The 18163-nt window shown below is 43.6% G+C and overlaps 1 protein-coding gene across 2 annotated transcripts in view; it reads right to left on the bottom strand.

Annotated features, from left to right (window-relative positions):
• Positions 1–18163, bottom strand: part of IGF2BP2 (insulin like growth factor 2 mRNA binding protein 2) — a 61718-nt gene that overhangs the window by 27438 nt on the left and 16117 nt on the right. The window lies entirely within an intron of this gene.

Genomic DNA, 18163 nt, shown 5'->3' with positions numbered 1-18163 from the left:
GAAAGTCAACATCAGGAGTGAAACCCAAAATTAATCCATTTGGATATTTAAGAAAATGGATGTTGTGAATTTCATCAACCCCTGCCAGCTATACTATCCAAATTTCAAATGTGCTTTTATTGCATTCATCAACTGCTTTCACATCAATATATGAATAAATTACAGTTCAAGCTTATGCATATGTACTCAGGGGAAAGCCCCATTAAATTCCATGAAATTTACTCCTAGTTAAGTGTGTATAGGATTACATACTTAATGATCCTGGCCCAAACTTGAACTGGGTGGCATACTCAAAATATAAGCTTCACTTTCCTTCATTAACAGCTGAGTGCTATGTTCATTAAGGGAGAAGCCGGGTATGGGACAATACTTTACTTACAAATGGATTGCACAGCACTATGGAAAATGCTCCAGAACCCAAATAGTTCTATCAAGCATTGGGAATCTGAAATTAGGGAGAAACTAAGTTTGAGTAGTACATTTTGGCATGCACTGAACTCTACTGTCGCAGTAAACAGGCAGTAAAGCTGAAGTGAGACCCGACTTAAAGGCAAATTACACAAAAGGTGTGACAGTCAGCACCCAGTAAATGCTCACCGCTGGGCTGCTTCATAAACATCCCCAACCCCAGGGCATCATTTAGGGAAGGCAAGAGGAGGCTGTCCACTCCCTCCTGTGTTTCAGACAACGTATGACTATTCCTCAGAACTATTAGGGGATTTTAGAAAGAGTGCTGGAATTCTTTTCCTTCTCTATTAATTGTGAAATTAGTGACTGAAATTAAGTGAAGCATGGGAGCCACTGCATTCCTCATTCGTAAATGCGAGTCACTTCCTTTTTATTGGGGAAGAATGTGGAGCGGCTAGAGGGAAAGACAGTGGCCTGAGTGTTCAGGTTGGGCAGGCCGTTCCCATCTGGTTTGCCCCTGCGCTGGGTCTTTGTGGAGCGCTGCCTAGCCTAGGGCCGGGGGGTTTAGCACTGGCCCCTGCATTAAAACAAGCTAACAAGTAGTGACTGATCTTCAAACCTTCTAACACATGGAAAGGGCTCCACAAAAATTATGAGCTCATAATAGAAAAGGAAAACTGGGTAAGTGCAGGAGTATTAACTCACTGAGCCATTTCACACACGGGTATTGGGAAAACCATTTATGGCTGCGTATACCATCTGCTGTTGCTTTTTAAACTTATTTGGATTTTTGTGTGTTTATTTGTAAACCAATGTTGTTGTTTTTTAATGAAACTGCAGTATAGAAGTACTTTGGTAGATGATAGATAGATAGATGTGTGAACTTTGCACAAGAACATGCACACCCATCGAAGCAAACTTGTCACAATGTTTATATACAATAGAATGAATGGATATTCTTTGTAACCCTGTACACTCATTGAGGAAAAATTTGGGCTGCCAGTTTAGGGTTGTTTTGGGGAAAGTGGGGGAAGATTCATATCAAGCCTGGACTGGAGGCCTCAACAAAGCAAAGATTAAACTGCAAAACAAACAAACAAACAACTAATTTATTTTAAGACCATGTGTTGCAGCTCCATCTCCTTCGGTGAGAAGCAGTGATTGCCTGTGTGTTAACAGGTATAATAATAATAATAATAATAATAATAATAATAATAATAATATATATTATTTATACCCCACTCATCTGGCTGGGCTTCCCCAGCTACTCTGGGTGGCTTCCAACAAAATATTAAAATACAATAATGCATCAAACATTAAAAGCTTCCCTAAACAGGGCTGCCTTCAGGAAAAGCAAATGGGCTGATATTACTGCTTCGCCAGCCTTCCCCAACCCGGCACCCTCCAGATGTTTTGACCTACAACTCCCATCAGCCACAGGCAGCATGTCTGCAGTTGAAATCCAGTGAAGCTGAATGCCAGACAATTCAAGACATCTAAAAGTAATCACTTTTTCCTGTAGCACATAATTAAACTAGGGAGCTTGCTCCCACGAGGGGCAGTGATGGCCACCAATTTGGATGGTTTTAAAAGGGGATTAGACAGATTCATGGAGGATAAGGGTATCAATGGCTCCTTAGGCTCATCAGGCTTCTGAACACTAGTTGCTGGAAATGGCAGGAGGGGAGAGTGTTATTGTGCTTGGGGCCTGCTTGTGGGTTTCCTACAGGCCTGTGGGTGGCCACTGTGAGAACAGGATGCTGGGACAGATGAGCCATGGGCCTGATCCATCAGGCTCTTCGTATGTTCTTATTAAAACACATGCAGGGCATTGGGCTGGAGGAGCTGTCCGAGGTCACAGGTGGGATGCAGAAGCCATGGATGCTACTAAAGAGATACAACATGCTGTTGTGCATTCCCCAGTTCACATGCAATAAATTTGCAATGCAAATATTACTTTCAGCGAGGAAATCCTATGTTTTCCACATCGGGGGCTTTCAAACCTGCTAGCCCAAGGCCCAGTTGGCTGAAAATGGCTGAGGCCCTCTAGTCTCAAAATGGTGGTAGATGTAGGAAGAGTCTGCACACAATTATTGACATAGCTTTCTACTAATTTCTAATCCATCTTTGCAAATTGCTATATTCTTTGCCACAGTGGCAATGAGTTCCATCGTTCATTTTTCTTCAAGCCAAGTGCAGACATTTGCTCTGAAGGTATTATGGCTTTTTGGATCCAGCGGAAAAGGCTTTTCTTTTATACTTGTACCTTTCCATCCCCATATGCATCCCAAAGTATTGCTACCCATCTTGTGTAATTTCCTCTCCCATTCTCTTTCCACACTGAGATAATCCCTTATATCCTCCTCCCCAAAGGAAACAACGACACTTGCCAGCTTCTTCATCCCTCCTCCCTGGTCCTGTTACATTCAGTTCTTTCTCCTATATCAGCTTTCGTCTCTTGCCCCCTTCCAGCAACAGAGAAGCTCTATCAGAGATCTTCCCCCTATGCATAACGGAACAGTTGCCAACAACCTTGCATGAGCCAAAAGACAAGTAAACAGGAGGGAGCAGCTGAAATTGGCTGGGGGGGATATTCTGCTGAATCTCTTCTTGTTTCTCACACTGGGGAGTGGGGAAATCATAGAAACATTTGCCTGTGCCACTGGGTCAAAAGAGACACAACAGTAGCCACAGGCAGAGTGCTTGCATGTGTCAATGTTCTACCCACACACCTTACCATAAATGCACTTTCGTTATGTGAGCCACCCCTTTCGCCTTTATGGCTAACACACCAGCAATATTTAACACTCCAGGTAACTTCTATGAACACTGACTTGTCATTCTACCAGATTACAAAAGGTGAGTTAACTTCCTCACAGGTTCTGCAGCCAATCCCAAATTGTGATAATTGCATTCTCTCTCCTGACAGCAGCAGTGCTCATTCAGGGAAAACTAAAACATAATTCCCCAACAGCAGATAACAGTAAGGTAAGAGCTCAAGCGCAGTCTGAACTGAAAATTCAGGTTCCACTTTCATTTTCTCAGAAATCAAATGTATCCAAACAATGGAAAATGTCTTTATACAGTGACAGAAATATTAGTGCAAATGGTGAAACATGAAGCCAGTGGCAAATCCAATTTTCTGCCTGCCAATAATTCACTGAACATTAGTCCTCTCATGGATTTCTATGTGGGGTAAATATACACCATGTTTAGTCATCTGCTACAATGGAGAAGACTGGCCAACATTCCCATTCATGTGACTCAGAAGCCCAAATCTTTAGAGTCTTATTCCACATGTCTGAAGTACAGGGTGATGTGAGACAGGATAGTCAGCTCTGTCAGTGGCCAATCCATCTGGCTGTGAAATACTTACATAACTATGAAGAATTTGTGACCTGCATCTGCTTCTTTGCCTTTTCCCTCCTCATCTCCTTTCCTCCTTTTGTACCATGTCTATTAGTTTCTGCTCACAGTTACACAACTGCCATTGTTTTCTAGCTGCATATATACCATACATTTAAACCACACTTAAAGCACCTTACTTCCTCCGAAGAATCCTGAAATTACCCACTAGAGCTACAATCCTCAGTACCCTTAAACTACAGTTCCCAGGAATCTTTGGGGGAAGTTGTATCCTTTAAAATGCTAGCACACTTTTTATGCCTTAGTACTTTTGCTTCCCCAAGTTGTTTCAATGCCTGGTAGATTTTCAGTTCATTTCTCAACTCTCCAATACATAAAACAAATGATACCACATGCACCATTCATTCATTCATTCATTCATTCATACCCCGCCCATCTGGCTGGCCACCATGCTTATTGCCTGTGAAATACATTTGTTATATTTTCTTGCTTGCAAGGAAGGTGAGCAGCCCTTGAAACGTTTAAGGACGCTTCTAGATTGTAGCTCTTTTCAGAGGTTAGATCAGATGCTAGGCAAAATCAGGTTATGCACTTACAGTTGATTGGGAGGTCTTGGGCAACAGACCCCCTGGAAAGTGTGGGATAACATTTGCTTTGAAATATCATTTAACCTCTCTGCAAACAAATCAGAACAAATGCTCATTAAATGGCCAATGTCATCTTATCTCCGTGCAAACTAATTAGGATGAATGCTCAATAAGGAGGTCATCTGGAAGAGACTAAAGACTCAAAGAGAATCACAAGCACAACTCCTGAAGCAACAGAAACTCATCTGGAACCTATGCTGAATCCCATTGTTCCAAACCAGACAACATTTCAGAGGTTAAACTAGGATTTTGACATCAGTTTACCTTAGATTCATGAGAGGAAGCAGTTTCAGAAGCCCCATCAGTAAACTACTCTACATTGTATCATGTTGAAATAGGTACTGTGGAAACATTTCATTATCAGCAAAAGCTGTATACAGTGGTGCCCCGCAAGACGAATGCCTCGCAAGACGAAAAACTGGCTAGACGAAAGGGTTTTGCGTTTTTTGAGTCGTTCCGCAAGACGAATTTCCCTATGGGCTTGCTTCTTGCGAGTTCTTGCGAGTTTGTTTCCTTTTTCTTAAAGCCGCTAAGCCGCTAATAGCCGTGCTTCGCAAGACGAAAAAACCGCAAGACGAAGAGACTCGCGGAACGGATTAATTTCATCTTGTGAGGCACCACTGTATCTAGGTTTGATGACTCTGCGAAGTGTTGCTAACTGCCAAGAGGCAAAGCTTCACACTTTAAGTCACATATCAGTGCAATGGCACTGGTTTCAAATTATGTTGGCAAAGGACCAGCCTAATGCAGTCCAGGCCACATTCAGTCTTAATTTTGTCCTTGTACAACCCAGCAGGAAGGAGGATGGGGTCAAAACTAGAAGTAGTTGGTTGTCTGCCTGTTGCTGGTCTCCCTGCCTTCCACCCTACCAGTTGCAATGGGCACTAGCCACCACTCCAAATAACTTAATTTGGTTTTAAGGTGGCAAATGAAGGGTCATGAAAGGAGAGCAGAAATGAAGACTGGAGGGAGAGGGAGAGATTAGCTAAAGGCAAACACAGTCAAAATGCTGTTAGGGCTTTCTTACCACTCATTCAAGTGGGTGTGTTTTCTATGGTTTTAACATTCAATGCCAGCTCTCATAAGTTCAGCCTGACTCAAAGCTCCATCACTGTGGAAACGCAAGGGCAATGTCAAGGTGCAAGCATGAGTCCATTTGCATCACCAGTGAGATGGAGGCTTCTAAGCAAGACAGCAAAACAATGAAAGCACCTGTTTTAGTGTTGCATCAAATGAATCAATAAACTCTGCTCAAGCATACTTCCCATTACGCAGCCAGAAGCAGAGTATGAAAAGTAAACAAGCACAGCCCACCACACTGGAACACCACCCAAAGTACCCCTTCCTCCAAATCACCCCAGTGCTACCTCACTCACTCCTTGCTGAAGGTCTGCCAAAATAAACAAACCTACAAGTTGTAAATGAATACATCAGGTAGCAATGTTCAGCCTATGCTTCTCCGGATTCTGCATCCTCTGTAATAGATGTGTCATGAGAGAACCTGGGACCACTTCCCCTCCATCAGAGTTAGTCCAAATGTTGTTTGACTCCAACTCCCATCAGCCCAAGCTAGTATGGCCAATGGTCAGGAATGGTTGGAATTGTAGTCCAATTAATGATTGGAGGGCCACATGTTTCCCATCCCTGCTGTTGAAGTACTAGAGGGAAACTGTTGCTCTACTTGCTTTCCTGCACATACAGAGTTGCCTATCAGAGTTGGAGAAAGCAAAGCTAGAGGTATCACTGACCCAGTGGCAGGTATTACTTGATGAGAAATGGGCAGTAATAAATCTTTGATATAAAGAACTCAACATGTGATCTGAGTCACCTCTTGAATAAGACCACACGTCCATCCTTCTAACTTGCCAACGGAGGGAAGCATTTCTCGAAAACACCAGCAGAGAAAAGAAACACAAGGCAGCACCCATTTTAAAATAATTTGTAGCAGAGAGCTGCACACTGCTAAAGTCTATTTGTTCCACACTTCAGCCCCCTCTAGGCTTCTTTTACAACGTCTGCAGCAGCAGCAGCAGCAGCAGCAGCAGCACAGATTACATGGTGTGAAAATAAAATCCGAAAATAAACCAGTAAGGCCATTTTTTAATTTTTATTTTAAATCCAGCTAAGGCCTCCTGGAAAAGTTGGAAATTGATGGAACTGTTGCAGAAAACTGGGCGGGAAATCCAAACAACAACTATGGGTTTGAGTTTTACCGCATTGCAAGTGGAGCTGAAAAGAATGATGAAAGACTTTAGACAGTACTGTTTTCTTTCATGTGGCAAGTGAGAGGTATTTAATAGTTTTCAGCTTGATGACAATGCCCATAAGGAGAATAGTCTTGACTGATCAATTTGAAGCATACTGAACACCTGGCAAAAATGTTACGTATAGGTTCTTTATTAGTGTTCAGAGTGAAGCACAAGTCCATACGTGACCAATTTAAAGCTTTTAGCACAAACTTGTGAATTGGGGGCAGTGGGCTGTGTGAATCACTTACTAAAGATTGCATCGTGAGATCAAGAATGAGATCAAGATTACTGAGAGAGAATTATATAACCCTGGAATGTTCAATAGATGTATGCAGGGCAGCAGCAGCAGCAGCAGCAGCAGCAGCAGCAGCAGCAGCAGCAAAGCAGTGGAGGAGACTGAGTGACAGAAGACAAACAAATGGGCTCTCTAGTACAAAAAAGTACTTTTTTTTTTTAAAAAAAAGGACAGTCAGCTTCAGGGGGAGCCCCAGCACTAAAACAGGGTATGCAGAAGTAGCAAAGTCACACTATGTATGCCATCAGCACAAATTCCTCTACATGTAGGAAAGAAGGACGAAAATGTGGCTAATGGAAATGTATGATCCAAGTGGGTGCTCAAGACACACCTTTTAGTAAACAACTCTCATCACAATGCAACAAACTCATCACAATGCAACTCCAAAGCATCCCTTCCCCCTTACTCTACAAATGCACAGAAAGCACACCCATTGATAAATCCTGACAGCACACCTTCCCCCCCCCACAGAGCTGCAAATTCAGTGCCTTTCCCTACCCCAGAAGTCAGAAAATATAAAAGCATTTGCTTGGAGGAGGGGACCCCAAAGAAGAACATAGGAGACTACCATAGGAGATCAGTGCTTCATCTAGCTCAGCTGACAGTGGTTCTCCTTGCTAGCCACACACAGAAATACTGGGGAGTCAACCTGGGACCTGACCACTGAACTACAGCCCATCCTTACAAACTGACTAGGCATGCTCATCCCTTCCCCCTCCCCACCCCATTTAGGGAGATAAGCATCATGCATTTTGCAACTGGGCATGAGCATCTAGGCAGCGACTGCCAACAAGGTCTGCCCTAACAGACCACTGCACACCAGTCTCTTAAAAAAAAAGTTTGCTCTCCTGCAAGAGAGACAGAACATCTCTCTTAAGGAGAGAACAGTGAACCTCAGGTGGTTTGATTTCAAAGTCATTTTCTATCCTGCCACAAGAGGGCACGCAGCCCATTATTTCAGCACAGGGGAGTCTAGATACAATAGACCATAGGGTTTTTTTAAAAACCACAAACAGCATTTGCATTGAACCCACCAATTTGGCAGGTGATTGTTAGATGGAGTTTTGCCTTAGTCCTTCAAATGACAAGTTTTATGGCACAACTGGCTTTGCATGTATCCAAACTGAAGGACTCGGTGAATGTTATTCTATTTATAAATCTCATTCTCTTTTTTTAAAAAAAACACACAGAGCAATTAAATTTAAAGTGTATGCTTACGCAGATACATACATTGTTCACCAGCATGCTTTACTCACAGGTAAACCCTAGTAACTGCTGGTGAAAGTCCATGCTTCTTACGAGAGTACTAGCAGTTTAACATTGCTTTTCTGCTGGAACTGATATTTCTCTTGTGGGTATAATCTTGTTTTGAAAGATGGCTCAGGAGTATGATGGGGGTTGATTTACCTTTTTCTTGAAAATAAATAGTTGGGTAGACTGCTCTCTTTCCCCCCACCCCACCCCTCTGCATTCCTTTGCAAAAAGTGATAGGCACTATTTTTCTTCTTAAATTCAGAGGAAAGACAGAAAGAAACAACTGCCCTATAATGCTCACTGGTGTGAACATACAAGCTGTACACAAGTCAAACACTTTCCTGCGGAAACTAATGTGGTTAACATACTATGGTAGTGCATTTGCACCTGTCTTTTCAAACTAACAAACAGGAATAAACATCCTTTTTTGGTTTCAGTTTCTGCCCAGTGAAGGGAATCCTCAGAGAAAAATAAACAAAAGAAGGGCCAAACAACTCTTATTCTTGGCCCTATGATTTTTATTTTAAAAAGATAACAAACATTACTGAGGCCTTTGCCCCTCACTTCTGGTTAAGCCTTTTCTAAGAAGATGTTAGTCCTAACAACAACACAAATATTCATAGGAAATATTAATATGTCTTCCCAAACATTTCCTTAGTAACCCTTGCAACATTGCAAGACAGCCCAATATTATCCTCCTATTGCAGAAAAAGGAATTGGGGTTACAGGTGTGAATTCACAGGTGTGGTGGGAGAGACAGAGCATTTGAACCAGGTAGCCCACAGCAACTAACAGTATACCATAACACTTCTCAAAAGTTGCCATCTTCTGATTTTCAGTGAGCTAACATGGACCAGTAGATACAGAGAGCCAGACTTCAAGTAAAAAATGGGAGTTTTCATCTCTTAGCTCCAGATCCTCTTCTGTAAAATGGGAACAATTATCTCACCTAACATTTTTGTGAGGCTGAATGGAGACATGAGGTGGTCTTACGAATCTAAGTGATGATGATCTAATTTTAACCATAGAACTTTTTGGGTGTTTGTTTCTCCACACAAATAGCATCTTGAGCAGGAGAATATGGAGATGGGCATGCTTTCCCTCCCCACTCACATCTGCAGTGAGAAACCTGGTCTACCTGTATAGGCTCCCCACACATTTAAGTAACCCTGGGAAATCAGCTAAAATGCTCAACTGAAGCAGGCTCCACACTGCAAACAGTCGCCATTCAGTTCATGGCAGGTGGCAACAGTGGGGTGAGCACACTTGGCCCTCCTTCCAGCTTTCCGCAATGTTGATCACATGGAAAAGCACTCCTGGAAAGGACTAATGTCTGCAGAGAAAAGTGTCTCAGCTTAACAAAACAGATACATACATACTTCCCAGTTCCCTTTGCTATCCTTTTGAGGAAGAGCTCAGTGGCAGAGGACATACTTCTGCATGCAGGAGGCCCTCCCCAGGGAGGTCTGGGAAAGAGAGTTCCTTTCTGAAATCCTGGGAAACTGCTGCCACTTGATGTGCACTGTTCTAAGCTAGATGGACCAATGGCCTGACTCCTTGTCATGACTTCTCTAAAGGCACTGACATAGCCTTCATTCAGCTGATGCACCCATTCACCATCAAGACAGAGATATTCCAATACGAAGGGAAGCTGCAAAGAAGAGGAAAGCTATGAAGAGATCCTTTTTCAGACAACAGCATGTGCCCATCTGCAGAACAATGCATAGCTCCCATCCAGGCCCAGACAGCTTGCTAGGAATGAGAGGAGGAGGAGTCTGACATCACAGGGTATGCTGGCCAGCTGCATGGCAGTACTGAAGACACTTAAGGAAATGAGTCAACCTCCACGCCATCTGCAGAGGCTGACAGTCCTACAGTGGAAGCATCCACAAACAAACAGGTCCAAAGGGCAAGAGGAAGGGGATGAGGAAACTATGCAAATCAATCCTTCTAGATTTACTATCAGGAGGTTTTTTGTTTTTGTTTTTTTTAAAGCTATCTCTGAGAAGCGCGTGCAGGGGAAGGGGGTATTGATGGAAGGAGGTTCCCTTTGCTAGCTCCTGGCCTTCCCAAGTTATATTCCATAGATAAAACATCAGCATGACATTTGAGCTTTTCTACTATTTTGGTAGCACGTTTCACTGTATAAAATGATTTTACAAAATTTCTCCGTTTATCCTCAGAGACGCGTGTTTTTTTCCTGGACAGCAAAGATTGCTTTGGCAGAGAGAGAAAGAGAGAGAGAGAGAGAGAGAAAGAAAGAAAATGATTATATAAAAGAAAATGCATAATCAGATGCATTCACACACTAACCACTCCAAGCTCCTCCTAGACTAGGTTTGCAAATGGGTATTTAAGATCAAAGTTGTGAAACAGAGACACTCAAGATTGAAGTTAGTCTATAACACTTTCCCAGTGGAATATGAAAGAGAAACTCATCTAAAGCTCCACAGCCGAACAAGGATTTAAGCCTGGACCTTGAAACTCAACATTTGCTCTACCAGAGCATACTGACTAGATTAGTGAACCCGGTGCCCTCCTGGTTCTCCAGCTAGCACGGCAGTTTGCTGTTCAGAGTTGGAGTCCAAAACATCTAGAGGGCATCAGGCTGGCAACTGAAAGAAGATCATCTCTCCACTCCATCAGAACAAATACTTAGGCACTGACTCCTTTGGGCAGATTTCCCCAATCTGATGCCCTCCAGATGGGCTACAACTTCCATCAACCTCAGCCAGCATGGCAGAACCACTGCATGTTGACCAATAGGGAGAAACGTTGTCCAACTGCAGCTTGATATAGCTTCAAGTATTCACCTGCACTGGAACGACATTAAAAAAAACCTGTTCCTCTAATGTGGAAACCATTTTTTGTCATCACAAATAAGCTAAAAAAACATAACGAACCTCTAGACCAGATATTACCTTCAGAGGAATGATAATACCAGCACTGTGCTTCCATGCTTGCTGACTACTCGTCCAGTCTCTTCTTACCTGTAACATATATAGGTCTTCTCCCCTCTCTTCCTTTTGTCTCACCCACTGAAATCATACACATCTTCCACCGCTTTTCAAATGGGCTGCATTTCAGTACTAAATGCTGAATAAATGGCAGCAGGAAAATACTTCATGCTTTGCTCCTTAAAGACCTAACTTCAAATCATCACATAAGAAGCAGGACATCCTAAATGGTCTAAATGAAACTAGAATTCTAAAGTACACACCCACATAGGCACGGATAAAGGCCAGAATGATCACAGACTGTGGGAGGCAAGCGCTTCTGGGGAGATGCTTGTGCAGAAAGGAATTCAACAGTGCAGTGATAACCATATAAACACTGTTTGATCATCACCAATGTATGAATCAGTGCCAAGGTGTGCAATTGCAAGTTTGCTGCAGTTGATGTCAAAGGGTTTGTCAAGCTGCAGGGTGCTACTAAGCATGATGGTTTCTGATGCATCAGCATAATTCATGCTTCTTCAGAATTATTTCCTGAAAGTATTCCAGCTATTCATCTAACACTCCCTGTGACAAGCTGAACAGAAAGGCCTCTGGTAAGCAGCAAGGATACATCATATCTTGGCTTGGAAAGATAAACCCAGCAGGCCTTACTCAACAACACTTAGGCCAATCCTGGGCATTGTACTAGCGCATGACTAGAGTAAAAATGGAAAGTCTGGTTCTGTGGAGAAGTGGGTTTGCTGTGCAAGAGATCCAAATCAAAATCAGCCTGAATGTGCCAGACTGAATTGCACCTGATAAGAGCAGGAGTCTGGAAATGCCTTTAGTTTCGAGGATTTTTTATTATTATTAATGCTATTCTGGTTACAACTGTTCTAGCATGTATTCACTGGTTGGGATGCTAGAATAAATCCTATGGAAGAACACTTCTCTCTCTCTCGCTCTCTTTCTGCCCTTCAGGACAGATGTGCCTCACATTGGCTGGGAATGCATTCAATTAAATGATCGCTCTCCTTGGGCAGGGGGAATCCACAGTAGTAGGAACTCTGAAAATGAGCAGGCCTTTCCCCATGCTTCTGTCTATTTTCCGAGAAAGGTGGCAATTTAATCTTGCTTGTTCCATTCTCAATGGATGAGAGGTTAAAGTGTTTTGCGCCCAGGTATCCATAGCACCCAATGTAAATGTACAGGGTAAGGTGACAAGCAGCCGTCTCGCTGAATGTAGGGTCGACTCTTTGGTTTCTCCCAAGCCTGCGCTCTCAGCTTATTGTGAATACCATTGTTGTTATTTTTTTAGAGAGCAGAGTAAAAGGTTCAAGTGTTAGACCTAATACATGGTTTGTTAAGAGCAGCTCAGCATGATGCATGACACAGAAAATGCCGTGATCTAAAAGAGCAGTGACAGAAAGATGAGAACACAGTTATTAAATATTTATATTATTGCAATGCTTGCAGGACAAAAATCTGACCTGGACCATGTATAAACTGTCCCTTTGGTCCACTGGAGAGTCTGCCTTTCCTGGTTTCAGCTCTGACTGCTTCACATTCAAATCACCTTAAACCCGTTTTAGAATCAGATGCAGGTATAAAAGAAAGGAATGGGGGACAGAGCATAGGACAGCCATGTTCCTAAAGGAGTGATTACACACACTGCTTTGGTGCCCAAAATAAGAGACAAAATGAGCCAACTGGACGGCCTGATATGGCTGCAGCCAGTTCTGGCTTCCTCTCTCTTGCTCCACGTGCAGCCAGCAGTAAGTAGTGCTTGGCTCAAAACGTACCGAGTGCAGCTTCTAGATTTCAACTTAATTGGCCATCTGGCTGCTTGCACAGAAGCAACTGCAATTTGCCCAAATCTAGGCCTGGTCCCAGGGCAGAAATCGAGGTGTTCCAAACCAGAAATTAACTAATGAATTAAAACTAGTGATGAAAGACAATTTGGTGAACAGATAAAACCAGCAGTGTTAGAAGTTCAAGTGTTCAATATGCCTCTCCCCCGCCCAAAAGTCCAGGCAAAGAGATGCGTCCTCACCTGACAAATAAATGGCATCAGTGTTTCTGCCAAACTATCTCTGTTCAGGATCCAGACCAGGCATAGGCAAACTCGGCCCTCCAGATGTTTTGGGACTACAACTCCCATCATCCCTAGCTAACAGGACCAGTGGTGAGGGATGATGGGAATTGTAGTCTCAAAACATCTGGAGGGAGCCGAGTTTGCCTATGCCTGATCCAGACAAAGGGGGATATAGGGACTTCCCAGCTCAGAAAGAGGGCACGGGTTTATCCCTATTACGCTACACCTCAGAGGCACCCAAGAGTTGTTCCTCACTATCATTAGCCCCAGGAGAATAGGGAGAGAAGAACAGATTCTCTGGGTGAGGTGGAGATGCTATTTGTCGCAAGGGTATTCATTCATTGCTGATTTTACCACTGCAGTCAGTTTGCCTTTCGATTCATGGCTTCTCTTTGGATTCATATGGAAAATACTGCAGTGGTGATGTGTTCAGGTGCTAAACACTCCTGCAGGCCTGTAAATGTTGCTTCACTTGTTCTATAATGTTGCCAGCTGCTCCTGCATCTACAAGCAATTGTAGATGCCTACTTCTCATGTAGATAGTTGTTTTAAGGCTGTTGTTTACACCATTTTTAAGTATGTTTCAGTTTCTCTACTTATTCCAAAAGCGTAATCCTCCTCACAGCTCAGTTCTTGGCTTAGTTAGCATACCTAGACTTTGGGCTTGTTTGCCTCCCTTTCCTTTATTCTGCATGAAAAAGATTCATCTCCCCACATCTTGCCATCATGGCTGTCAACCTTTTCCTTTTTTAAAGGGAAATTCCCTTATTCCAAATAGGATTCCTCACAAGAAAAGGGAAAAGTTGAGAGCTATGCTTGTCATGGGTGCTGACTTGCTCTTCACATGGGGGGGGGGGTGCACCACGTGACACGTCCAGCCCCTGCCTAGTGCGAAAGCACTCATGCGCTACGCTGGGATGCACAAACATCCCCCCCCCCCCGCCACGGTGATGCCACTCGCGTGCCAGGTGGGAAATGAGGAGGGAAGCATGGGGGGTGGGTGGGGGCTCCTTCTGCCCGTGCAACATCAGACAAATCCAGAAGGACATTGCCTGATCCAGAAGGCTATTCTTATGCTCTTAGCTGCACAAATATGACCATCCTTTTTTTCTCCATCAATTTGTACAGTTATGATTTGTGATAATCTCCCAGTATTTCCAAAAACACAATTCAGAGACAATTAGCTTAGCCTGGCTTATCCCCACACCTTGCTGTGTTGCTTGCTTCAAGTCATTTTTACTTTAGGGTTAAATTAGTCTATGAAGAATTGTATTTGCAATATTTAGAAGCCATCTCCAGCCCCTGTATGTGAACATTTGTCATATGCATTATAAAACCTCTCCATAATGCAAAAGCAGCCATTTCAGAACAGGAGAACTCACATGTTTCACTCCTCACGCCTGGTGCGCAAAGCAAGGCAGTCTGTCTTCACCAGCTTCCTCTTCCAGTCTTGGATTTTTGTTTCTTTACACCACATTGTCAGGCATATTATCGTTTGAGAAGAACTTGCTCAGGCACTTTTAGTGGCTTGAAACATAGCCGCTGAACAAAGCTGAACTATGATCCGTCCTGGCTTGTAGCTTCCCATTCCTTTCCCTTCTAGTACTCATGCCCATCTCTGAAAGTGCAACATGCGCTCACTAGCCCTCTTAGGACACCAGGACTCCCCTCCACATGTACTATGAATGTGGGGTGGCGGCGGGGGCAGGTGCCATCCCCTCCCCCCATGAGGAAATGCAGATTTGTCTCTTTGTATGTAAGGGTATACCGAGTGGCAGGACACACAGTCAGAAACCTTAAATAAACAAGGCCCCTTATGATGTGGAGGCCTGCCAATATGTGCACATGAATTCACGCAAACAGACACATTCAATGTATGGATAGAGGTAAAGCTTGCTCCTGCATATTCACTATATGAATGCAGAAGACCCGTTAACATCTGAAGTGGGCTACCTTCTAAAGGAAGTGTATGGGGACCATCCAGGCCATGGGCCAATCTTGGCATGTCAATTTGGGCTACAAGGCCATTTTCTCCGAACTATGCCCACTTGTCCATCAATTGATGTCACTGGGTGACATACGCTTTATGGGCAGGGTTCAATGTTGTTGGGCGTGGTTTCACCAGTCTGTTCTCTGTAGGGAATGCACTGGTGAAGTAGAACCCTCCCTCTTACCTGCAGTGGGCAGGATTGCCCATTTATCAGTCTTCTGATAACATCAGAGATTGACATGTGAGTGTTCCTGCCCCCACAGGGTGGGAGTGGTAGAGAAAAGCAAACCTCTCTCCTAAAGCATATCTCTGCATTAAAGGCACTGAACAGTGAGTATTATAAATCAAAATGCATGGAAAGTGCAATGGAAATGAGGTACCTGTATCAGCTGGGAAACGAATAAAAGGATGGACTAAAAAGATGGAACAGTGAGGTTCTGCAAGCAGCAGTAGCATGCATAAAAGAAGGACTTGGCAACTTTTCCTCTTCAGCACCTCAGGTGTTAATCACCAAATCCAGTACTTTATGGGGAATGCAGCTGATAGGGGCCTGTATTTATACAACCTTGTCCAATATATGTTATTTAAAAATTGGCAAAAAGGCAGTCTTATATGAAGATGGAAGTGAATAAAATGAAGAAAATCCACAAATTAATTTACAGTTAAAATTTTTGATTTTATCTGTATGCTCCTAATTTTTTTAAAAAAAACAAAACAAGCAACACTACCTAGGGACTAGTCAATTTATCACTTGTAAAAAGCATTAAAGGTTGCTTAGCTCTGGGCAATGCCCCTTTCCGGCCGTATAAAGCGCTGCAAGACTGGGCAAGCATTATTCCACAAGATCATTTTGCTTGTGGTGGCATATTTACCAAATATTCAGTGAATATATGACCCCTATTTGATTTCTGATCCTTTGGGACAGTAGTGTATTTTCAACATATTTGTTGACATCAGTCTGTCTTGGGAGACAATGGCGGAGTATGCCTTCAAGGGTGACGTCCAACCTTTGGAGTGTTACAGCTCCTGCTGTGGTGGTAGAGACAGACATGTTTTGTTGCAGCTAGGGCAGATGATTTCTGATCATTTTGGACAGCGGTGTATTTTCAACATATAACATAACATAACATATAATAGACAACATGCAAACCTATTTATTACTTGACAGATGATACCATATAACATATCCTAATACATCCCGCATCCCGCAATACCACCAAGTATGAAGATGCTCAGTGAAAATCACAAGCAAAACATCAGCACAATCACGGAGTCATCTAAAATATAGTGCCCTGCACTTAATTCATTTCAACTTTGATATCCAAGCTGTTCTGGATATTATTATATTTTACCAGTGGTAAAACATCTCTTGCCTGATCTGAAGCACTGCAAAAGCTTTAGAACATCAGAATCTACCTTACATTCTATAATGTTATACATTCTATAACAGCAGACATTAATTTCTTTGGTTCTGAATTTATGTTGTGGGGGACCTGATTTTGGATTGCTCAAGGTGACACTTGGACTATGGGGGTTCACTTGCCGCAATTTTCTGTATCACTCATACATCTCAAACAGGGATGCCAACTTGAATAAAATATTGGGGGGCAGGTAAATCCCACCCTGCATAACCAGTCACAAGACACGGTGCATGCATGCCATTTGAATGGCAATGCCCATCAATGCTGGTGGGCCCACCCCCCCAAGTATTTTTTTGGGGGGAGGGGAGAGACTGAAGGGACCTCAGCCCCTAGGAGTTGGTTCCTATAGTCTCAAGACTTCTAAACCAACAGAGCACAATCTACTTTTGCTGTTCTTTCTAAGAAATGGTGGAGGTGCTGGAAGAAACAGGAGGGACTAGATGTCAGGAGTCAGATTGCTGCCATCTGGGCACATGGAAGTGCTGTAGCTCAATAGCAGAGGAGTTGCTTTGCATACAGGGACACGGGTGGCACTGTGGGTTAAACCACAGAGCCTAGGGCTTGCCGATCAGAAGGTTGGCGGTTCGAATCCCCACAACGGGGTGAGCTCCCGTTGCTCGGTCCCTGCTCCTGCCCACCTAGCAGTTCAAAAGCACATTCAAGTGCAAGTAGATAAATAGGTACCGCTCCGGCGGGAAGGTAAACGGCGTTTCCATGCACTGCTCTGGTTTGCCAGAAGCGGCTTAGTCATGCTGGCCACATGACCTGGAAGCTGTCTGCGGACAAATGCCGGCTCTCTCGGCCAATAAAGCGAGATGAGCCCCGCAACCCCAGAGTCGGTCACGACTGGACCTAATAGTCAGGGGTCCCTTTACCTTTACCTTGCTTTGCATACAAAAAGCTCTGGGTTCAATCCCTGGGTATCACCAGGATGGGCTTGGAGAAACCCCAATCTGAAACCTTTGGAAGCTGCTGCCTGTCAGTTCAGACAATGCTGAGCTAGATGAACCAACCAGTAGCCTGACTCAGAATAAGGCAGCTCCCCATGTTCCTTTCTGCCATTTTACCCTACAGGCTCACATCGGCACCCTCTGGTCACATGCCCTTGCGCTCCATCTTCTCACTCTGGAGCCTCTTCCACAGCTCATGCCACACACCAACAATTCAGGCCTCCCAAAAAAATGAACTCAGAAATTCCTCACCCGTTCCTGCACAAAGAACTTCACGAAGCCGTGAAGCTTGCCAGAGGAAGTTGGCCAGCACGCAGTATCGTATAACTTGCTGTGCTTCTCTCGATCAAATGCCGAAACAATGTTCCAGTCAGTCTCCCAGAGCTGCCCGCTGAGTTATCTCTGGACCGCTCACATAATCAAATGCAGTTTATTCAACACACAGAAAACCTCGAAAACAGCCTCGTGCTACACACTGTCAGAAGTACTCATGAAAAAACATGCCTCGAAATTCAGTTTCTAGCTGGCTGCCAGGTCTATAAATAGAAAGGA

This window comes from Podarcis pityusensis (genome assembly GCF_964106645.2).
Source record: "Podarcis pityusensis genome assembly, chromosome: 5".
NCBI lineage: Eukaryota > Metazoa > Chordata > Lepidosauria > Squamata > Lacertidae > Podarcis > Podarcis pityusensis.
Note: the sequence above shows the minus strand (reverse complement) of the source record. Positions and strands in the feature narration are given on the sequence as shown.